The sequence below is a fragment of the Physeter macrocephalus genome, chromosome 3, assembly GCF_002837175.3.
Source record: "Physeter macrocephalus isolate SW-GA chromosome 3, ASM283717v5, whole genome shotgun sequence".
Taxonomy (NCBI): domain Eukaryota; kingdom Metazoa; phylum Chordata; class Mammalia; order Artiodactyla; family Physeteridae; genus Physeter; species Physeter macrocephalus.
Genome location: NC_041216.1, coordinates 27,308,713 through 27,326,991, shown reverse-complemented (window position 1 = coordinate 27,326,991; position 18,279 = coordinate 27,308,713). Strand labels below are relative to the sequence as shown.

The following is an 18,279-nucleotide window of genomic DNA, read 5'->3' as shown; positions in this document are numbered from 1 at the left end:
CCGGACGCGCAGGCTCAGCGGCCATGGCTCACGGGCCCAGCCGCTCCGCGGCATGTGGGATCTTCCCGGACCGGGGCGCGAACCCGGTTCCCCTGCATCGGCAGGCGGACGCGCAACCACTGCGCCACCAGGGAAGCCCACTAAGACTATATTTTGAAGATGATTATGAGTTTGCTGGACAAAGAATCAGCGAGAAAACTTTCCAAACTGAAAGAACCACATGAGCACAGGATTGGAAGAAGGCAATAGTTTGGCTTGCTTGAGTAATTAGGTATGGCTGGGTCAGGGTTTAAGGAGAGAGATAGATGAATTAAGGTTAGTGAGGTAGGCAACAACCAGCTCACAGAAAGCCTTGTATGCCATGCTGGGTTTACATTTTTACCTTACAAGTAGTCGGGATCACTTGAAAGATTTTAATCAGAAAAGTAGAATGATCAGATTTTCATTTTACACAGTCACGCTGTGGGCAGTTTAGAGAATGGTTTGGAGGGAAGTCAGGAATTGGGGAGGAATCCATGCCAGAGATATTTAAGCCCTATTTTAATGCAGCGGCAGTAGAGAAGGATCTGACCAGAGACCTAGAATCAGTAGGGTATATCATTTATATCACATCTAAGATGTGATGGCAAAGGAGAGGAGCAACTACTGAGATTCTGGCTTGAATGAGAGTGGGATGTAGATAATGAAATACAGAAAGAAAAGTAGGTTTGAGGAGGCACTGAAATTATATTTGTATAGTGGGTCTTAGAGAGTGCCTGTGGAACATGTAGGTAGAGATCTTAGAAGGCAGTTGGATATAGATCTGGGAAGTCAAGAGAGAGCTGGAAGAAACTGACAGTACAGGTGAACAAGGAGAGTAGGGAGAATGAGAGAAGAGAAAGGTTCTAGTAATGAACGGTTTCCATCATCTTCTCTGGAGCATGAGACTGAATAAGGGAAATGGGAAGAAAATTAAGCTTGTATAGGAGACTCAGAAGGACTAGTTGAAGAGGAATAGACCTGAGGGGTTACGGAAACCAAGGCAAGTTGGAGTAGCAAGGAGAATGAAGAAAAGGGTCAGCAGTGCCAGATTGCAAAGTAAAATTATATAAATATCAAGAAAATAGTTTTTGATTTATAAGAGATTTATACACTATTTAGAGGAGGAAATAGAGAGTTAATTATTTAAATGAATTTGGGACAGTTGGCTTACCAATTAAAAAAATAAGTCTATCTCATACCTTATACCAAAATAAGTCTAAAGAAGTAAATGTAAAAAGTGGAAATGGTAATACACTAGAAGAAAATATGAGTCTATATTTACATAATGTTCAGTGTTCTTATAATGACATCAGAATTAAAAAGGAGAAGATGGATAAATTGGACTACATATAAATTCACCATTTCAATGTGCTAAAAATACCATAAAATTAAAATGTAAATGGGAAACTAGGAGAAGTATTTGTCACATATTTGACAGAGGTTTAATATCCTTAATATATAAAAGATCTGTCAGTAAAATGAATGGAGATTTCTGGTTAAGCTGTGATGAGTAACAGGTTAAGCAGTTACTCATCGAAGATGTATTTATCTACCTTCCAAAATTTTGGTAAAATGACAGAAAAGAATCACAAAAATATAAACCCACAAAGATAGAAAATATGGGAGTGGGGAAATTTTTTGCTAATGGTAGACAGAGTGGTTGGGCCCTCTTTCCTGCAAGTAGAAAAGCTGGACAAAATTTAAAACAAAATTTATGTGAAGGTAATAGAGGTAACAAAACAGTGAAGATTTGTGGGCTTGAGATCTGGGGAGGTAAGGAGCTCATAGATGCAAGAGCAGATTTGCATCCCCTTCTGCCCTGGAGGATCGATCTGCTGATTCAAGAAGAAGCAAGCAAATGAGAAGTTGGAAAGCTGAGGAGATTTTGATAGATTTAAGGAACTGGAGAGTGGGAGACAAAAACTGGAGTTTGGTATAAGTCAGGGAGGAAGGGGCCCTGGAAAACTCCTTAGGGTTTGAGTCCCAAAGGCCTGTATCCCAGGAGCAGTGATCTCTGAGAAGTACTGAAGTTGAATTTCAAATCCCCTCGGTCCTTGATTAGATCAAGGTGATCTTGACAGCACCAAATGTGAATTCTTTCTGGAAGAAGATAACATCACCCAGAGCCTCAAATGATCTCTACATTTATTTACAGTGTCTGGTACTTACCCACCAGATGAGAATTTAGGACAATTTGACTGAAAATCAAGAGGAACAGCAGACTATGCCAATGGATTGTCAGTGATCCAGTTAATAGAGTAAATACCATCACATAGTATATAATATGTTTAAAGAAATAAAAGACAAGATTAAGAATCGGGGAACTAGAACTTAAAAAAAAAGAACAAATCGTAAATTCTAGAATTGAAGGACTATAAGTGAATTAATTAAGATTAAGATCTCAATAGATGGGTTTAGCAGTAAATTTGTAGTAGTAATAAATTGAAAATAAATATTCAGAATGATAAACTATGGAGAGAAAAATGATGGGAAATACATAAAAGATTCTAAGAGACATGGGATTCAGTGAAAATATTTAACAATGTGTAATTGAAATCTGAGTAGGAAAGGAAGGAGGAATAGTACAGAAGCAATATTTGTAGAGATAATGGCTGAGAATTCTCTGTAACCGACAAGCCTCTCAAATCAAGAAATTCTGTAGACCCTGCACAGGATAAATTCAAATACAATTTCACTGAAACGTAAGATTGCTGAAAACCAAAGATAATGAGAGAATCTTAAATACCTAGAGAAAAATTACGTATTACATTCAAAAGAGTAGTAAGGCTGACAGCTGATTTCTCAATACAAGCAATAGAAGTCAGAAGACAATGGAACAGTATTTTCAAAATGTAAACAGTATTTTCAAGAAGGTAAACTGCCAGACTGGAATTCTATACCCAGCAAAACATCCTGCAAAAGGGAAGGCAAAAATATCATCCTTTTAGATCAACAAAATGGAAAGAATTAATACACACCAGACCTGCACTAAAGGGGAGTAATAATAAAGATTCTTCTTTGGGCAGAAGGGAAATGATCCTGGATGGCAGCTTTAAGATGTAGGAAAAGGTGAAGACCAAAGAGAGGGTAAATGCAAATGAATGTTGATATATGAAACAACAATAATAATGTCTTGTGTGGTTTAAAATATGTATGGAATTAAAAATTTTAATAATAGCATATAAGTTGTGGGGATGTAAATAGGGTTAGTATCCTGTGGTCTTTGCATTGTCTGGGAAGTAGTAAAATTATTAATCTACTTGAGACTTTGATAAGTCAAGGATGCATATTGTAATCTCTAGGATATTCATTAAAAGGAGAGTAAAAGAATATATACCTACTAGCTAATGGAGAGGAAATAAAGAGGAGGAGAAGAAAGAGGAGAAAGAGGAGTAGTAGTAGTAGTTAGTAGTAGTAATAGTAGCCCAAGGAAACTTGATTAATCCAAAAGAAGACAGAAAAGGAACATAGAGTTTGTGGGAATAATAGGAAGCAAATGGTAAGATGATAGATTTACACTCAGGATATCAGTAATTATATTATTGATAAATAAAAATGAACTAAAAATTTCAATTAAAAGACAAAGATTGAGAGATTAAATTAATAAAAAGGTGGATCACAACTCTGTACTGCTTACAAGGATGCATAAAAGTGGAAGGAAAGTAAAATGGTAGAAAAAGACATATCACTCAAACACTAACCGAAAGAAAACTGGTGTACCTATGTTAATAAAGTGGAATTTAGGGCAGAAAAGCATTATTAGAGATAAAGAGAGACATTTCATAATGATAAAACACTCAGTTCAATAGTTCTACATCTGTATGTGCCTAAAAACATGGCCTCAAAATACACAAAGGAAAAATTGGCAAAACTAACAAAGAATAGACACCTCCACAGTCATAGTGGGAAGTTTTAATACACTTTATTAACCGATTGAATAAACAGAGAATCACTGTTGATGATCTCAATAACACACCTAACAATCTTGACCTAATTGAGGTCACAGTGGGTTTGCCAGTAGATTAGATACAGTAGGAGAGACCCAGGAGATTGAAAATAACAAATATTGAAAAGGAAATACAGAATAAAATGAAATGACTAGGACACTGCACCCAATAACTATTAGATTATACATGCTTTTTATATACACATGGAACACTTATAAAAATTGCTGATCTATAAAGCAAGTGTTGACACATTTCAAAAGATTTAAATCAGAGTATCAGACTTATTACAGAGATAGGTTTACTATTTGAAAAATCAATCAGTAGAAATCACTGAGTTAATAGGGTAAAGCAGAAAAATAATGTGATAATGTCAATCGATGTAAAAATTGCCTTTGGTAAAATTTAGCATCTGTTCAAAATGAAATCCCTTAAGACATTATGAGTAAAAGGTAAATTCCTTAATTTGATAGAGATTATGTAGAAAAATCCTATAGCGAACATCATGTTTAATGGTGAAGTGTTGAAAGTTTTCCTCCTGAGACTGGGAATAGAAATAAGTTATTTTCACCATTACCACTACTTTATTAATTATGTTATTTAGAGACCCTACCTAGTTCAATATGATAAGAAAAATAAAAGGTACAAGGATCAAAAGGGAACGAATAGAACTGTTTTTGTAGATGACATGATTGTGTATGTAGAAAAAAAAATCTCCTTGTAACTTATTGTAATTAATAAATAAGGTTGCAAGATTCAAAGTAACTCTGGACACAATTGCAATTTTGTGTATCAACAACAAATAGAAAGTGAAATAAAAATATCATTTGTAGTAACATACACAATCAGATTTTTCAGAATAAATGTAAAGAAATGTAAGGCATCTATACAGGGAAAAAATAAACACTGAGAGAAGTTAAAGGTCTAAATCAATAGATGGATACACCATGTTAATGGATTAGAAGAATCAGTGTTGTAAGATGCTGATTCTTCCCAAATTCAACTATGCCTTCAGTATAGTACTAATCAAAATGCCAGCAGATGTTTTCTTGATGGACTTGACAAACTGATGTTAACATAGGAATGCAGACAGCAGGGATGGCCAAAATAATTTTGAAGAACAACAAACTGAGCAGACTTACTATACTGGGTAGCAAGACTTATTGTAAAGCTATAGTAATTAAAATAATATGGTTTTAGTAAAAGGCTAGACAAGTTGACCAACCAAGCAAAATAGTCCAGACACAGATCCACTCGTATCTGGACACCTGATTTATCGCACAGGAGGCTCTGCAGGATGGCAGAGAAAGAACAGTCTTTACAATAAATCTGTTTAGTTAGTTAGATACTCGTGTAGGGAGGGGGAAAGAAATGCGACCCTTACACTACACACATTAATTCCAAATCTGTAGCAGTCTGAATCAAAGCAGGAGAAAAAAACCAGAGTAAATTGAAAGAAAAAGTTTAATATGAACATTTTTAATCGGGTTGTTTGTTCTTTTGATGTTGAGTTGTATGAGCTGTTTATATATTTGAGGTATTAATCCCTTATCAGTCCTATCATTTGCAAATATTTTTTCCCACTCAGTAGGTTGTCTTTTCGTTTTGCTGATATAAAACATAATTAAAAAAAAAATGAACATTTTTCACCATAACAGGGAATGGAAGTAATGAGGGATTGGCTCATAAAAAGTGAAGAGAACTCTAAAGGATATAAGAATAGTAGACGTACAGGGTAGCTGCATCCTCTAGAGCTGAGGTAGAGCCCCCGAGGAGGAGTCCCGCCCTGCCCAGGGCTGAGACCCAGGCCTCATCCCCAGGGCAGGCTGTGATGTGAGGCTTTCTGCAAGGCGGAGAAGTCGTGGTGAGTGTAACGCTGGTGAAACTTGATGGAAAGCTGCCCTCTGGAACTTGCCATAAGGCACTCTCATGTGCCGGAGGAAGGTGCTTCGTGGGGAGACGTCTCACTGGAGGCTCCCTGGGGGAAGCTGTGGGGGGGTGCTGGGCTGTGTGTGCTGCCATCTCCATGCGGCCCGCATGGCAGGAGCTGGGCGAAGGGGACGCTGCACATGCGGGTGAAGACGCCTGAGCTGTAGGAGGTGGATGCTGTGGAGGAGCACACCTAAGTAAGATCATCTGGAAGGAAGGCTCTGTGTATCAAGATGTCAGGGTGGCAGCAGTTGTTTTTTATTTTTTTTCCCTCTCCCCAGGAATAGGATTATGGTGTCCCTAACCCCCGTATTCGTTCAGCATTTATTTAATAAATGTTGTTAAACATTCTCTCTGTGCCAGACAGTGTATTTGTCACCAGATGCATAAGAGAGGACAAAATAGATGTTGAACTTGCTTTTGCCGAGTCTGTGGTCTAGTAGGACAGCCAGCCATTCAGTTGGTCAGTTGAGCTCCTTTTTTCAGGCACTGTTCCAGTCCCTGGGGACGTATAGCGTGGTCATCAAGACACAGTTTGCCTTTAAAGGGAAACAGCCATTAAGCAGATAATTGTAAGAATAAGTATGTATTTACAAAATGAAGGTTGTGAAAGGTTATTCAAGAGCGGAGGACCTAATATAGATCAGAAACCAGGGAAAGACTCCCAGGAAGTGATCTTGTGACAGGAGGGACGGGAGGGTTAGAGAGATCAGTGGTCAGGGAGGGGAGTGTTGTGGACAGAGACAGGCTTGCGGGATGGCTCTCCAGGGTGAAGAGCCTGGCACGTCTGAAGGAGTGGGAGAGGCAGGGTGGCTGGAGGGCAGGGTGCGCTGAGGGTGGCAGAGGACAGACAACAGCGGCTCTGTGCCTTCGCCTCCGAGAGGAGCTGGGCTGGAGGCTGGGAGGCTGGGCCGGCATCGAGAGCAGGTTGGTAGGTGTGAGTGACCTGTGCTGGGAGGGAGAGACCACAGAGAGGAGAGGAGGCCATCATTAACCCAACAAATACACAGGTGTCTCTGTGCCAGGCAGTTTCTAAACTCCTGGAATAGAAAAAACAAAAAAAACCCCATCTGCAGGGAGCTTAATTTCTAAAGGGGAGGCTAAAAATAAAATAAGGTGCCAAGTGCATTGTAGGAAAAACAGTCTACTTACCCACTTCGGAGTCCAGTCGCAAGTCCAGGTTGTCACCTGTGCTGCTGACCGGAGGTTCCATGACCCCCTCCCTCGGGTTCAATTAATTTGCTAGAGTCACTCAGAGAACTCAGGGAAACACTTACTACCACTTTATTAAAGGGTATGATACAGGACACAGATGAACACCCAGACGAAGAGATACATAGGCCGAGGTCTCGGGAGGGTCCTGAGTGCAGGAGCGTCTGTCCCTGTGGAGTTGGAGTGTGTCACTCTCCCAGTGTGGATGTGTTCACATGCACAATCTGGAAGCTTTCTGAATCCGGTGCTATTGGGGTTTTATGGAGGCTTCCTCTTGATCAATTATTAATTCCATTTCCAGCCTCCTTCCCTCTCTGAAGAATGGGGGGCGGGGCTGAAAATTCCAAGCTTCCTTTTGTGGCTTGGTCTTTCTGGCGACCAGCCCCCATCCAGAGCCATCCTGGAGGACCCCCTCTCCTGCCTCCCTCCCGTAACAGGTAGCCTCACTAGAACAAAAGATGCTCTTAGTGCTTTTATCACTTAGAATTTACAAGGGTTTCAGGAGCCCTGTGTCAGGGACAGGTCAAAGACCAAATATGGGAACAAAAGATGTTCTTATCACTTAGGAAATTACAAGGGTTTTAGGAGTTCTCTGCCAGGAACTGGGGCCAGAGACCAGTATATATTTACTATTATCCCACACAGAGGGACCCAAATGAGATTAGTTGTAGATGAAGATTTCTTGTAGGGAAGGTCTGCATGTTGTAGGGATATTAGTACTGATATCCCCAATTCAAATTACAGCTATATTTTCTTTGAAAGGATTTAATTATCCAATTATATTTGGAATTCTTTGAGTTAGCTTTGTTTCATGGCATTAGTTTTGTCCACTGTCTCTCAGTTGTAGTAATATAATTTACAGATCTACTCATCCTTCCAGGTATTACCCAATTGAGAGGTGACTTTTTAGTAATTTTAAAATCAAATCAAATTGGAATTATATATTGATTTATATATTGAAATTCTTTTCCAGCCTGTCTTGCTTTAAGCATTATACTGCCTTAAAGTGGTGTGTGTATGTGTGTATGTGTATGTATGTGTGTATGTATGTGTGTGTATATGCGTGTGTATATGTATGTGTGTGTATGTGTATGTATGTGTATCTGTGTGTATGTGTGTGTGTATGTGTGTGTATGTGTGTGTATGTGTATGTGTGTGTGTGTGTGTGTGTGTCACTCCCCTCCCCCGCCCCCCCCAACCAGGAATCACAGATACCTCTTCTCTGTTTTTCTCCCCATGCCAAAATCTGTTGTGGTCATCTTGCATGCCAGTGCATATGTGTGGAGGTGCATGTACATAACTGCAGAGCATGGATTTTCTATAAAAATTGTTAACCAGTCCCTTATTGTTTACGCAGCATTCTGCACACCTCTCCAGTTGTTTTCTTAGGAGAGAGGCCTGCCGACATAGCTGCTCGCCAAAGAGCACAAGCATTTGCCATATTCCCTCTAGAGAGGCGCTGATCTATACTCTCAGTAGCTGAATATGAGAATGTTCGCTTCCCTAAACTCTAACCAATACTAGGGCTTATCAGTTTTTTAAATCTTTCTTAGTCCAGTGGGTGAAAAAATTATGTCTCCTTTTAATTTGCATTTCTTTGTGTGCTCCTGAGATTTAGCATGTTTTGTCCACTTGTGTTACTTTTTTGAATTGTCTGTTCATTCTTTTGTTCTTTTTTCTCGTAGATTCTTCACCCTTTTTATTTCTGATTTCTATGTGTTTTTCTTAAAAAAGTGTGTATGTATAATTTTTTCCTGGCTAGAAACCTATATTTCAGTCTTAATTGTCTTCTTCATTGTGTCCTCAAGTCAGTCCTGTGAGTCACGCATTCAAACTTTGACTCTTTCTGGCCTTGACAGCATACCTAGGAAAGGCTTCCTTACCCCAGTTATTAATTATTCTCCCTGGATTTTCTTCTTTGTTTAGATTTTTTTTTTTTTTTTTTTTTTTTTTGCGGTACGCAGGCCTCTCACTCTTGTGGCCTCTGACATTGCGGAGCACAGGCTCCGGACGCGCAGGCTCAGCGGCCATGGCTCACGGGCTCAGCCGCTCCGCGGCATGTGGGATCTTCCCAGACCGGGGCACGAACCCGTGTCCCCCGCATCGGCAGGCAGACTCTCAACCACTGCACCACCAGGGAAGCCCTGTTTTGAATTTTTATCCTTAGGTGTTTAATACACATAGACGTTTTGTATATATTGGCAGAGTGAGGTAAAGCTTCTTATTTCTTTTCCCCCCCAAATAGATGCTTATTATTGAATCATTGATCCTTTCCTACTGATTTGAAATGTTGCCTTTACCTTGTGCTAAATTTCCACAAATACACGGTTTTGTATCTGGATGCTCTTTATTCATTGATCTGCTTATCTTATGCCTGCATCAGTACCACATTGTTCTTTCTTTTTTCTTTTTCTGTCCCTTACACATTGATTTAGTTTTTGTCGATCTGACTTGGTGTGAAGAGAAAATTGTTGCTCCTATTCTATCCTTAAAAATCTAGCAAAAGTGAGGTGTGGCTTTGTAGTAGAGGTTCATTTGTTTCTCTAAGTTGAGGTGACAATCTTTCTTTTTTTATTTTTTTTCTTTTGGCAGAAGTTGTGGGTTGATGAAGAAAACTAATTTAAAGCAACTTTTCTTGCCACTGAAAATAGAATTGAAATAATCTCTAATCTTCATTTCTTTAGCCATTGTTTCTCAGCTTTTCTCACATCTTAGAACACATCAAAAATAAAAGTATTTAGGGCTTCCTTGGTGGCGCAGTGGTTGAGAGTCCGCCTGCCGATGCAGGGGACGCAGGTTCGTGCCCCTGTCCTGGAAGATCCCACATGGCGCGGAGCGGCTGGGCCCGTGAGCCGTGGCCGCTGAGCCTGCGCGTCCAGGGCCTGTGCTCCACAACGGGAGAGGCCACGACAGTGAGAGGCCCGTGTACCACAAAAAAAAGTATTTATAAGGCCTATGGGATTAATGGATGAGTACTCTTGAGCTCTTGAGATCAGAGACCACTGGTCCGGGGTCTGGGTGGCCCAGGCCCCCTTGCAGAGCATGAGGGATCAGCATCTGTGACTTGTGTGTGTTGTGTCACACATCATTAGGGACGTGTTTGGAAAGTGCTGATCTAGGTTAAAGTATCCAGCTTCAAATATTTTTCATTGTAAATCATTATAGCTTGATATGAATTTAACATTCTGAGACTCAGACTTCTTTTTAAAAAGTTTTAATTGTGCTAAGACGTACCTAACATAAACTTTACCATCTTACCCATTTTAAAGTATACAGTTCCTTGGCATTAAATAAATTCACACTGTTGTGCAACTAACTCCCTGGTCCCTTCTCCCTCCAGCTCCGGCAGACACCTTGCTACTTCCTGTCTCTCTGAATTTGATAACTCTAAGTGCCTCATATAAATGGGACTGTACAGCATTTGTCTTTTTGTGACTGGCTTATTTCTCTTAGCATAATGTCCTCAAGGTTCATCCACATGTCATTTCCTTCCTTTTTAAAGGCTGAATAATATTTCATTATGTATATACCACACTGTTTATCCATTCATCCATCGATAGACGCCTAGGTTGCCTCCACCTTTAGGTGTTGTGAGTAATGTTGCTGTGACCATGGGTGTGCAAATCTGAGAGCCAGACTTCTTGTAAGAGTTAGTTTTTCCTCATTTTTTCACCTCTTACTCAGCTATTCCAGTCTGAATTTAATTCCCATTATTCTTCTGAAAGCTCTTTCATAGATCACTAGTGATCTCAGAATTGTTAAAGATAAGGAGCATTTTCCAGTGCTTATTTGATTTCTCAGACATATTCACACAAGTTGACCATGCCTTTTCCCGTGGCCTCTGGGTTGGCATGCACCCCTGGGTTTTTCTCCCCCGTGTTGGATGTTCCATCTTGCTCTCTTCTACCCAGCATCTAAGGTGGGATTTCCTCAGGGCTCGAGACTAGACCTTCTTCTTGTGTGACTGGTAAACGTGGATATTTCTCAGGAAGCAACCGAGGCCCTTCACCTCCTGATATCCACTTTTGCTCTCAGTGACCCTGCCCACTCCCATAGTTTCAGCCTGACGAGGGCTCCTACATTTGTTTTGAGCTCAGCTCTCTCTGCCGAGGGCCCCACCAGAGCTTCCCACCTGATATCTGATTCCTCCAGTGCAGGGATCTTGTCCTGTTTCGTGTGTCTGAAATGAGCTTGTGGTCTTCCTGTCTGTCTCTCCTGTCTCAATAAAGGGCACCTCCCAGGTGCTTAAGTCAGACCAGGGGGCCAGTTTTAAGATAAACTTTTACATTTAGAGTAGTTTTAGATTTACAGGAAAGTTGCAAGAATATTACAGAGTTCCTGTGTACCACACGCCCAGTTTCCCCTAATAACATTAGGCTGGTACGTTCATCCCAGCCAGCAACCAGTACTGATACAGGGTTATAAGCTAAACTCCACACGTTCTTCAGATTTCCTTAGTGTTCCCCTAATGTCCTTTTTTGCTCTAGGACCCCATCCAGGAGGCCACCTGACATTTAGTCATCCTGTCTCCTCAGGCTCCTCTGGACTGTGACAGTTTCTCAGACTTTCCTTGTCTTTGGTGATCTTGACAGATCAGGTATTTGTGTGATGTCCTTCAGTTTGGGTTTGTCTGCTGTTTTGCTTGTGATTAGGCTGGGAGTATGGGTTTAGGGAAGGAAGACCCTGAAGGTGCAGAGCCCTTCCCATCTCATCTCATCAGGGCTGCCTGCTATCGACAAGACTTCTCGCTGTGATGCTCTTAACCTTCGTCACCTGGCTGAGGCAGTGCTTATCAGCGTTCTCCAATCTAGAGTTACTATTTTTTTCCTCTCAGAGGTCATTTTTGACACCTCCTTCATCTTTTACGTATTGAATCCAAGACTACTAGTTCTATTTCCAAATAAATTTCCGTTCAGTCTAAATCACTCTTTACAGCCACCTCTCCAGTCCAGGCCACAATTACCTGTGCCCAGACGGCTTCTAGAGATCTCCTGGCCCCTGTCCCTACTTGCACCCTTGCCCCCTCCCAACCCGGTCTCCACCCAGATGCCAGAGTGGTTTTTTAAAAATGCCAGTTGGATTATGGTACCCCATTTCTCAATCCTTTGAATAATTTTCCATCGTATACTTAAGGTACCATCCAACTTCTCAACATGGTCCTCAAGGCCTGTGTAATCTTGTCTGTCACCCCTCCAGCCTCCTGCCTGGCCTCTCTCCCCTTGTTCTCTGTTCTCCCCCGAGTTCCTTCTACACTCACGTTCTTCCTCCAACATTGCCTTTTACGTGTTTTTTCTTCTTCTTAGAATATGGTCCCTCTCCACCTTGTCACCTTCCAGATCTCAGCTAAACATGATTTCCCCAGGGAAAATTGCCTGGCCCCCTAGCAGAGTCGATGAGGTACCCTTGCCGTGTATTTCCATAGCATCCTGCACGCTGCTCATGGTGCTTGAAATGATTTGTTCTGTGTCTGAATCCTCGCCTCAGTGGCTAAGATAGACAAAGCTGGGACCTCTTCTCTGCGCTTCACCACCCATCCCGGGCACCTAGTAACCGAGCCTGCCCCATGGTTAGGTGCTCAGTATACATTTGTTGAACGAATGAATTTAACTGCAGAGTGGAAAATCATTACTCTTCCTTTTTTGTGTGTACAAGTTCTTGAATTTATATCTGTGGTTCCCCTGATTGAAGTCCCACATGTATCCTTCTAAATGCATTGTGTAAGGGGCGGTGGGATAGGTACGGTAGTGGATCTAGAAGAGTACATTCCCCTCTGCTGCCCCTGACGACCTTACTATTCATTCATTGCCTTATTCCCCAAACAGGATTGGGAACCTCAGTGTGCAGAGCCCTGTGCAGAGCACGGACATGGGAGGCTGTCAGGGCTGGTGGAACACCTTCCGTACTTGTCAGGGCCAGAGCCGTGGAGTAGGACAGACCTGGACAGATGGAGTTTCAATTCCAGCTCTGACATTTTTAAGATTTACGTCTTGAACCTTAACCGTTGCTCATCTGAAAAAATGGGGATAGCAGTATCCCTCTTGTAAACCTTGGAAAGAATCAGATAAGCAAAAGAATGGAAGATGATCAGCATCATAATCATAGTAATCACAGAGCCAGTGTTTGTTGCTTTTTTAAAAAGAACATCTTCATTAGAGTATAACTGTTTTACAATGGTGTGTTAGTTTCTGCTTTACAACAAAGTGAATCAGTTATACATATGCATGTGTTCCCATATCTCTTCCCTCTTGCGTCTCCCTCCCTCCCACCCTCCTTATCCCACCCCTCTAGGTGGTCACAAAGCACCGAGCTGATCTCCCTGTGCTATGCGGCTGCTTCCCACTAGCTATCTGTTTTACGTTTGGTAGTGTATATATGTCCAGGCCACTCTCTCACTTCGTCACAGCTTACCCTTCCCCCTCCCCATATCCTCAAGTCCATTCTCTAGTAGTAGCATACGGTATTTGTTTTTCTCTTTCTGACTTACTTCACTCTCTATGACAAACTCTAGGTCCATCCGCCTCACTACAGATAACTCAATTTCGTTTCTTTTTATGGCTGAGTAATATTCCATTGTATATATATGCCACATCTTCTTTATGTTTATTGCTTTTTAAGTCCTAAGCACCATGCAACTCAGTTTATATTACTTATTTTCATTAATACTCATAACAACCCTATACGGTAGGGATGTTGTTATCTTCATGTTATAAATGAAGAAAATGTGACTTAGTTAAAAAAACTAAATAATTTGTCCAAGGTCATAGAAGTAGTCAGTGGTAGAGCTATTACTGGAACCTAGAATTGGTTCTAATTGGAAAAGAACTCCCTGTATCTTATATAGCTACTCTGTCTTTCAGTATAGCTTTATTCTTTGGGGTTTTAGAGACTTTTTAGGCATCCATTGGCATTTAAAAACTTAAGGGTCACCTTAAGCTGATAGCAGCTGGAATTTGTTTCTTTACTCTTTGGCAGCTTAGACATCTGTGCCTGGGTGTCTGCAGGAGGCGGGTGTATGTGGAGACTGGAGGATGGGGTGACCCACCTGGGCAGTTTTTCTTTTCTCTTCTTTAAAGTAAATAAAACATTAAATATTTTGGTAAATAAATAAAATTATTTTTGGCTGCTTTGGGTCTTCATTGCTGTGTGCAGTCTTTCTCTAGTTGTGGTGAGGGGGGGCTACTCTTCTTTGTGGTGTGCGGGCTTCTCATTGCAGTGGCTTCTCTTGTTGCGGAGCACGGGCTCTAGGCGTGCGGGCTTCAGTAGTTGTGGCTCGAGGCTCTAGGCGTGTGGGCTTAAGTAGTTGTGGTGCGCGGGCTCAGTAGTTGTAGCTCGTGGGTTCTAGAGCGCAGGCTCAGTAGTTGTGGTGCACGGGCTTAGTTGCTCCATGGCACGTGGGATCTTCTTAGACCAGGGCTTGAACCTGTGTCCCCTGCATTGGCAGGCAGATTCTTAACCACTGTGCCACCAGGGAAGTCCTGGGCAGTTTTTCTTAAAGTGAGGATTGTGGACTGTTCTAGTCAGACTCACCTGGAGTTTTACTAATGCAGATTGTTTAGCTCCTCTTTTGATGTACTAAACTGTAATCTCTTAGAGGAAGGACTTGAGAACTATTTTTACAAATGACTTGGTTTAAATAGGGGATTCTTATTCATCTGAAGCTTGAGAATCAATGACTAGAAGAAGTGGGAAATGTTGGAGTCTAATCGTTCTGACTGTCATTGTAGGAAGCCAGTAGAGCAATTAAAATAAGCACTGCGGGGCTTCCCTGGTGGCGCAGTGGTTGCGCGTCCGCCTGTCGATGCAGGGGAACCGGGTTCGCGCCCCGGTCTGGGAGGATCCCACGTGCCGCGGAGCGGCTGGGCCTGTGGGCCATGGCCGCTGAGCCTGCGCGTCCGGAGCCTGTGCTCCGCAACGGGAGGGGCCATAACGGAGGGAGGCCCGCATACCACAAAAAAAAATAAAAAAATAAAAAAATAAAAAAAAAATAAAATAAGCACTGCGTGTAGGGTTAGTAAGCTTAAAAACGGGTCATGTAGAAATAAAGTCAACAGTGGGTGGGTCTGTTTCGCTTTTGTTTTATTTCTTAAATTTGTGTTTGGGGAAATTTGGCATATATTGTATTATTCTTTTTCCCTAGTGGGGATAGTACCTGAAAGGAAAGGGTCTCAGTTGTGATAAAGTTGACATAATATAAATGCTAAATCTGAGGAAGAAATTTAAGAATATTTGGTGAATTTGCATATCATTTGCAAAGCTAGGAGTATGTCTAAAGCTGATTTTTCAAGTCTCTTAGAGAAACTGTCATATTGTGCCTTGATTTTCAATTTAGAAACTATGGTAATTTCAGGTTTGTGGCTAATATGAAAGCTAGTAATCAGTATCAAATGTCTTAAATATATATTTATGTATTTATGCATTTATTTTATTAAAATTTTTTTTCCAGTTTCTTTGCCCAGTTTTTATTTATTTACTTATTTCTTTATATACATCTTTATTGGAGTATAATTGCTTTACAGTGTTGTGTTAGTTTCTGCTGTACAACAAAGTGAATCAGCTATATGCGTACATATATCCCCATATCCCCTCCCTCTTGAGCCTCCCTCCCACCCCTGTAGGTTGTCACAAAGCACTGAGCTTATCTCCCTGTGCTATATGCATTTATTTTAAACAATGAGATTACCTTTATTATTTCACCTAAGAAGACCAGAACCAGGTGGTTCTAGAATTGGTTGGTTCAGTGGCTTGGAAGGTGGCTCCCACTGTCTCCCCTGTGGCTCTTGGCTTCTTCTGCATGGTGGCTACAGCATGGCTGTGTGGTTTAAAGTGTGCAGGGAGAGGGCAAAGTCCCTGCCTTTTAACTGCCCCCCATTCTTTAAAAAAAATGTTTTTTAAACTAAAAATACTTGATTAATCCAAAAGAAGGCAGAAAGGAAGAGCAAAGGAACAAAGAACACAGGAAATAAATAGAAAACAACAGGATGGTTCACTAAAACCCAACCATATCTATAATTATATTAACTGTAAATGGACTAAACATCCTGATTAAAAGGTGGGAGATTGACAGACTAGATTTAAGAAAGCAGGACCCCTTAATTCTTCTTGAACTTTGTTCTGGGATACAACTAAGTTACTTTTAAGCAGTTTGAGCCTTTAAAGTTTTGCTTTGTTAGGTGGGTCTTCAGTAGTACTCAGTCTAAGGCTAATTTTTTCTCTACTCCTGAGGCCTTCTACACAGTGCTTGAGTACTCTGCCCAGTGTTTGGTGAATTTAGAGTTTTTCAGTCTCTGACCCCATTCTTAAATAGCTTTTTTGAGGTATAATTGGCATATAATAAATTGCACATACTTTTGAGAAGTGTGCACATGCACACATCCCATGGCCATCACCATTCCACCAGAATGAGTGTATCTATCACTCTTAAGAGTTCCCTTGTGCTCATGGCAGTCCCTTCCTCCCACTTGCTTTCTTCTTTTGTGAAATCTTTGAAGCTATTAGGGAAAGAATTATATCGTTGAGGATAAAGTCCTAGGTAGAAAGGTATTTAACTTGTAGTTTTAGCTTTTGTTTTCTTTTTGAGGATTGTAGTGGAAATAATATGATGATTGTAGGTGTATGTTGCTGTTATCATTTATAAAATGTTTTGAGAAACAGGCACATATTTTAGAACAGACTATCTTTGAGAAGCTTGACAGATGAAATATATTTTCAGAAAGGTTGAAAAAAATGGCAGAGATGGTGTCTGTTGTGGGAAGTGGGGGTCAGGGAGGGGGTACCTCTTGCTGGCTGTGCTGCCCTGGGCCCCACTTGGAGGAGCCACAAACATGGAGACCAAATGCTTTTATTTTCTTGGTGTTTCAGCCAGGCAGTATTTCTAATATGCTGAAAAAACTAACAAATTCTAATATGAAAGGGTAATAGAAATATAATCCCCACTTAACAGAAGGATATACTTAGCTCAAGTGCATTTTATTCTAGTGAATTACCTGTTTTATTGAGTGACGTTTTGGTGATTTATTTATTTATGTTTATAGATTAAAATTTTTTCCTGCCTCATCACTATAATAAACTTTTGGCTGGACATTTCTCCTTTTACTCTCAGAATACACTTGACAAGATTAGTTTCTGCTGCAGAGAGCATTATATTGTTGAGTTAATAGCCATTTTGTAAAGAATTAGTAAAATATATAGGGCTCTATTTTAATGGGTTTCTTCAACTGTCTCGTAGCTTCTCTGACTCTCTGAATTTTCTTGGCTCTTTATTTTTTTCTTTCTTTCTGGTTCTTCTATGTGTTTTGAAAGTAATATGCTTGAGGTGAGAATGGCAGCATTTCTGTCATGATTTAACCTTATTAGAAATGACGTTCTTTGTTCTATGTCTGTTTAGTTGAGAAATGAACCAATTCTCTTTGCTTATAAATGCTGGCTGGTCCTTGGCCCAAAATAAAAAAAACCAAAAACCAGCAACAACAAACAAAAACCACCAAACCAAAGCAAAAACCGCAAAAAACAACCCCCCAAAAACTTAGAATACAAATTGAGCATGTTGGAAAACATATCCCTACAAGAAGTTGTCCAGGAAGTGAGAGCTTAATATGGGTGAGAATTTCCCTGGCAAAGTCTTCTTTGTTAGAACTCCAGTGACTTGTTGGTCTTGTGAAAGTGAATGTTGGTGTGTTTCTTATTTCAGTAACAACTCACCAGTGCGGTAGTACAGTTTTCTTTCCAGTTTTAGGTTGAGGATAGGGTATATACTAGTTACGCTCCTAAGGTTTTAGGAGTTAGTGGGATTTTTTTTTTTTTTTTTTTTTTTGTGGTACGCGGGCCTCTCACCGTTGCGGCCTCTCCCGTTGCGGAGCACAGGCTCCGGACGCGCAGGCTCAGCGGCCGTGGCTCACGGGCCCAGCCGCCCCGCGGCATGTGGGATCCTCCCGGACCGGGGCACGAACCCGCGTCCCCTGCATCAGCAGGCGGACTCCCAACCACTGTGCCACCAGGGAAGCCCCGTTAGTGGGATTTTTGAGCATTCCCTGTTAGTTCAGTTACTGCTTGTCATTTGGAAGAGGACTCTCCTTCTCTACCCCTTAATGAAAAAGTGCTATAGTTCTGCCACTTAGGATTTGTTTTGGGTTAAAGAACCCCCCCCCCCCCCCCCCCCCCCCCCCCCCCCCCCCCC

General features: G+C 41.1%; 1 protein-coding gene across 3 annotated transcripts in view; it reads left to right on the top strand.

The window, feature by feature from the left end:
• CAMTA1 (calmodulin binding transcription activator 1) overlaps nt 1-18,279 on the top strand; it is a 913,233-nt gene that overhangs the window by 66,838 nt on the left and 828,116 nt on the right. The window lies entirely within an intron of this gene.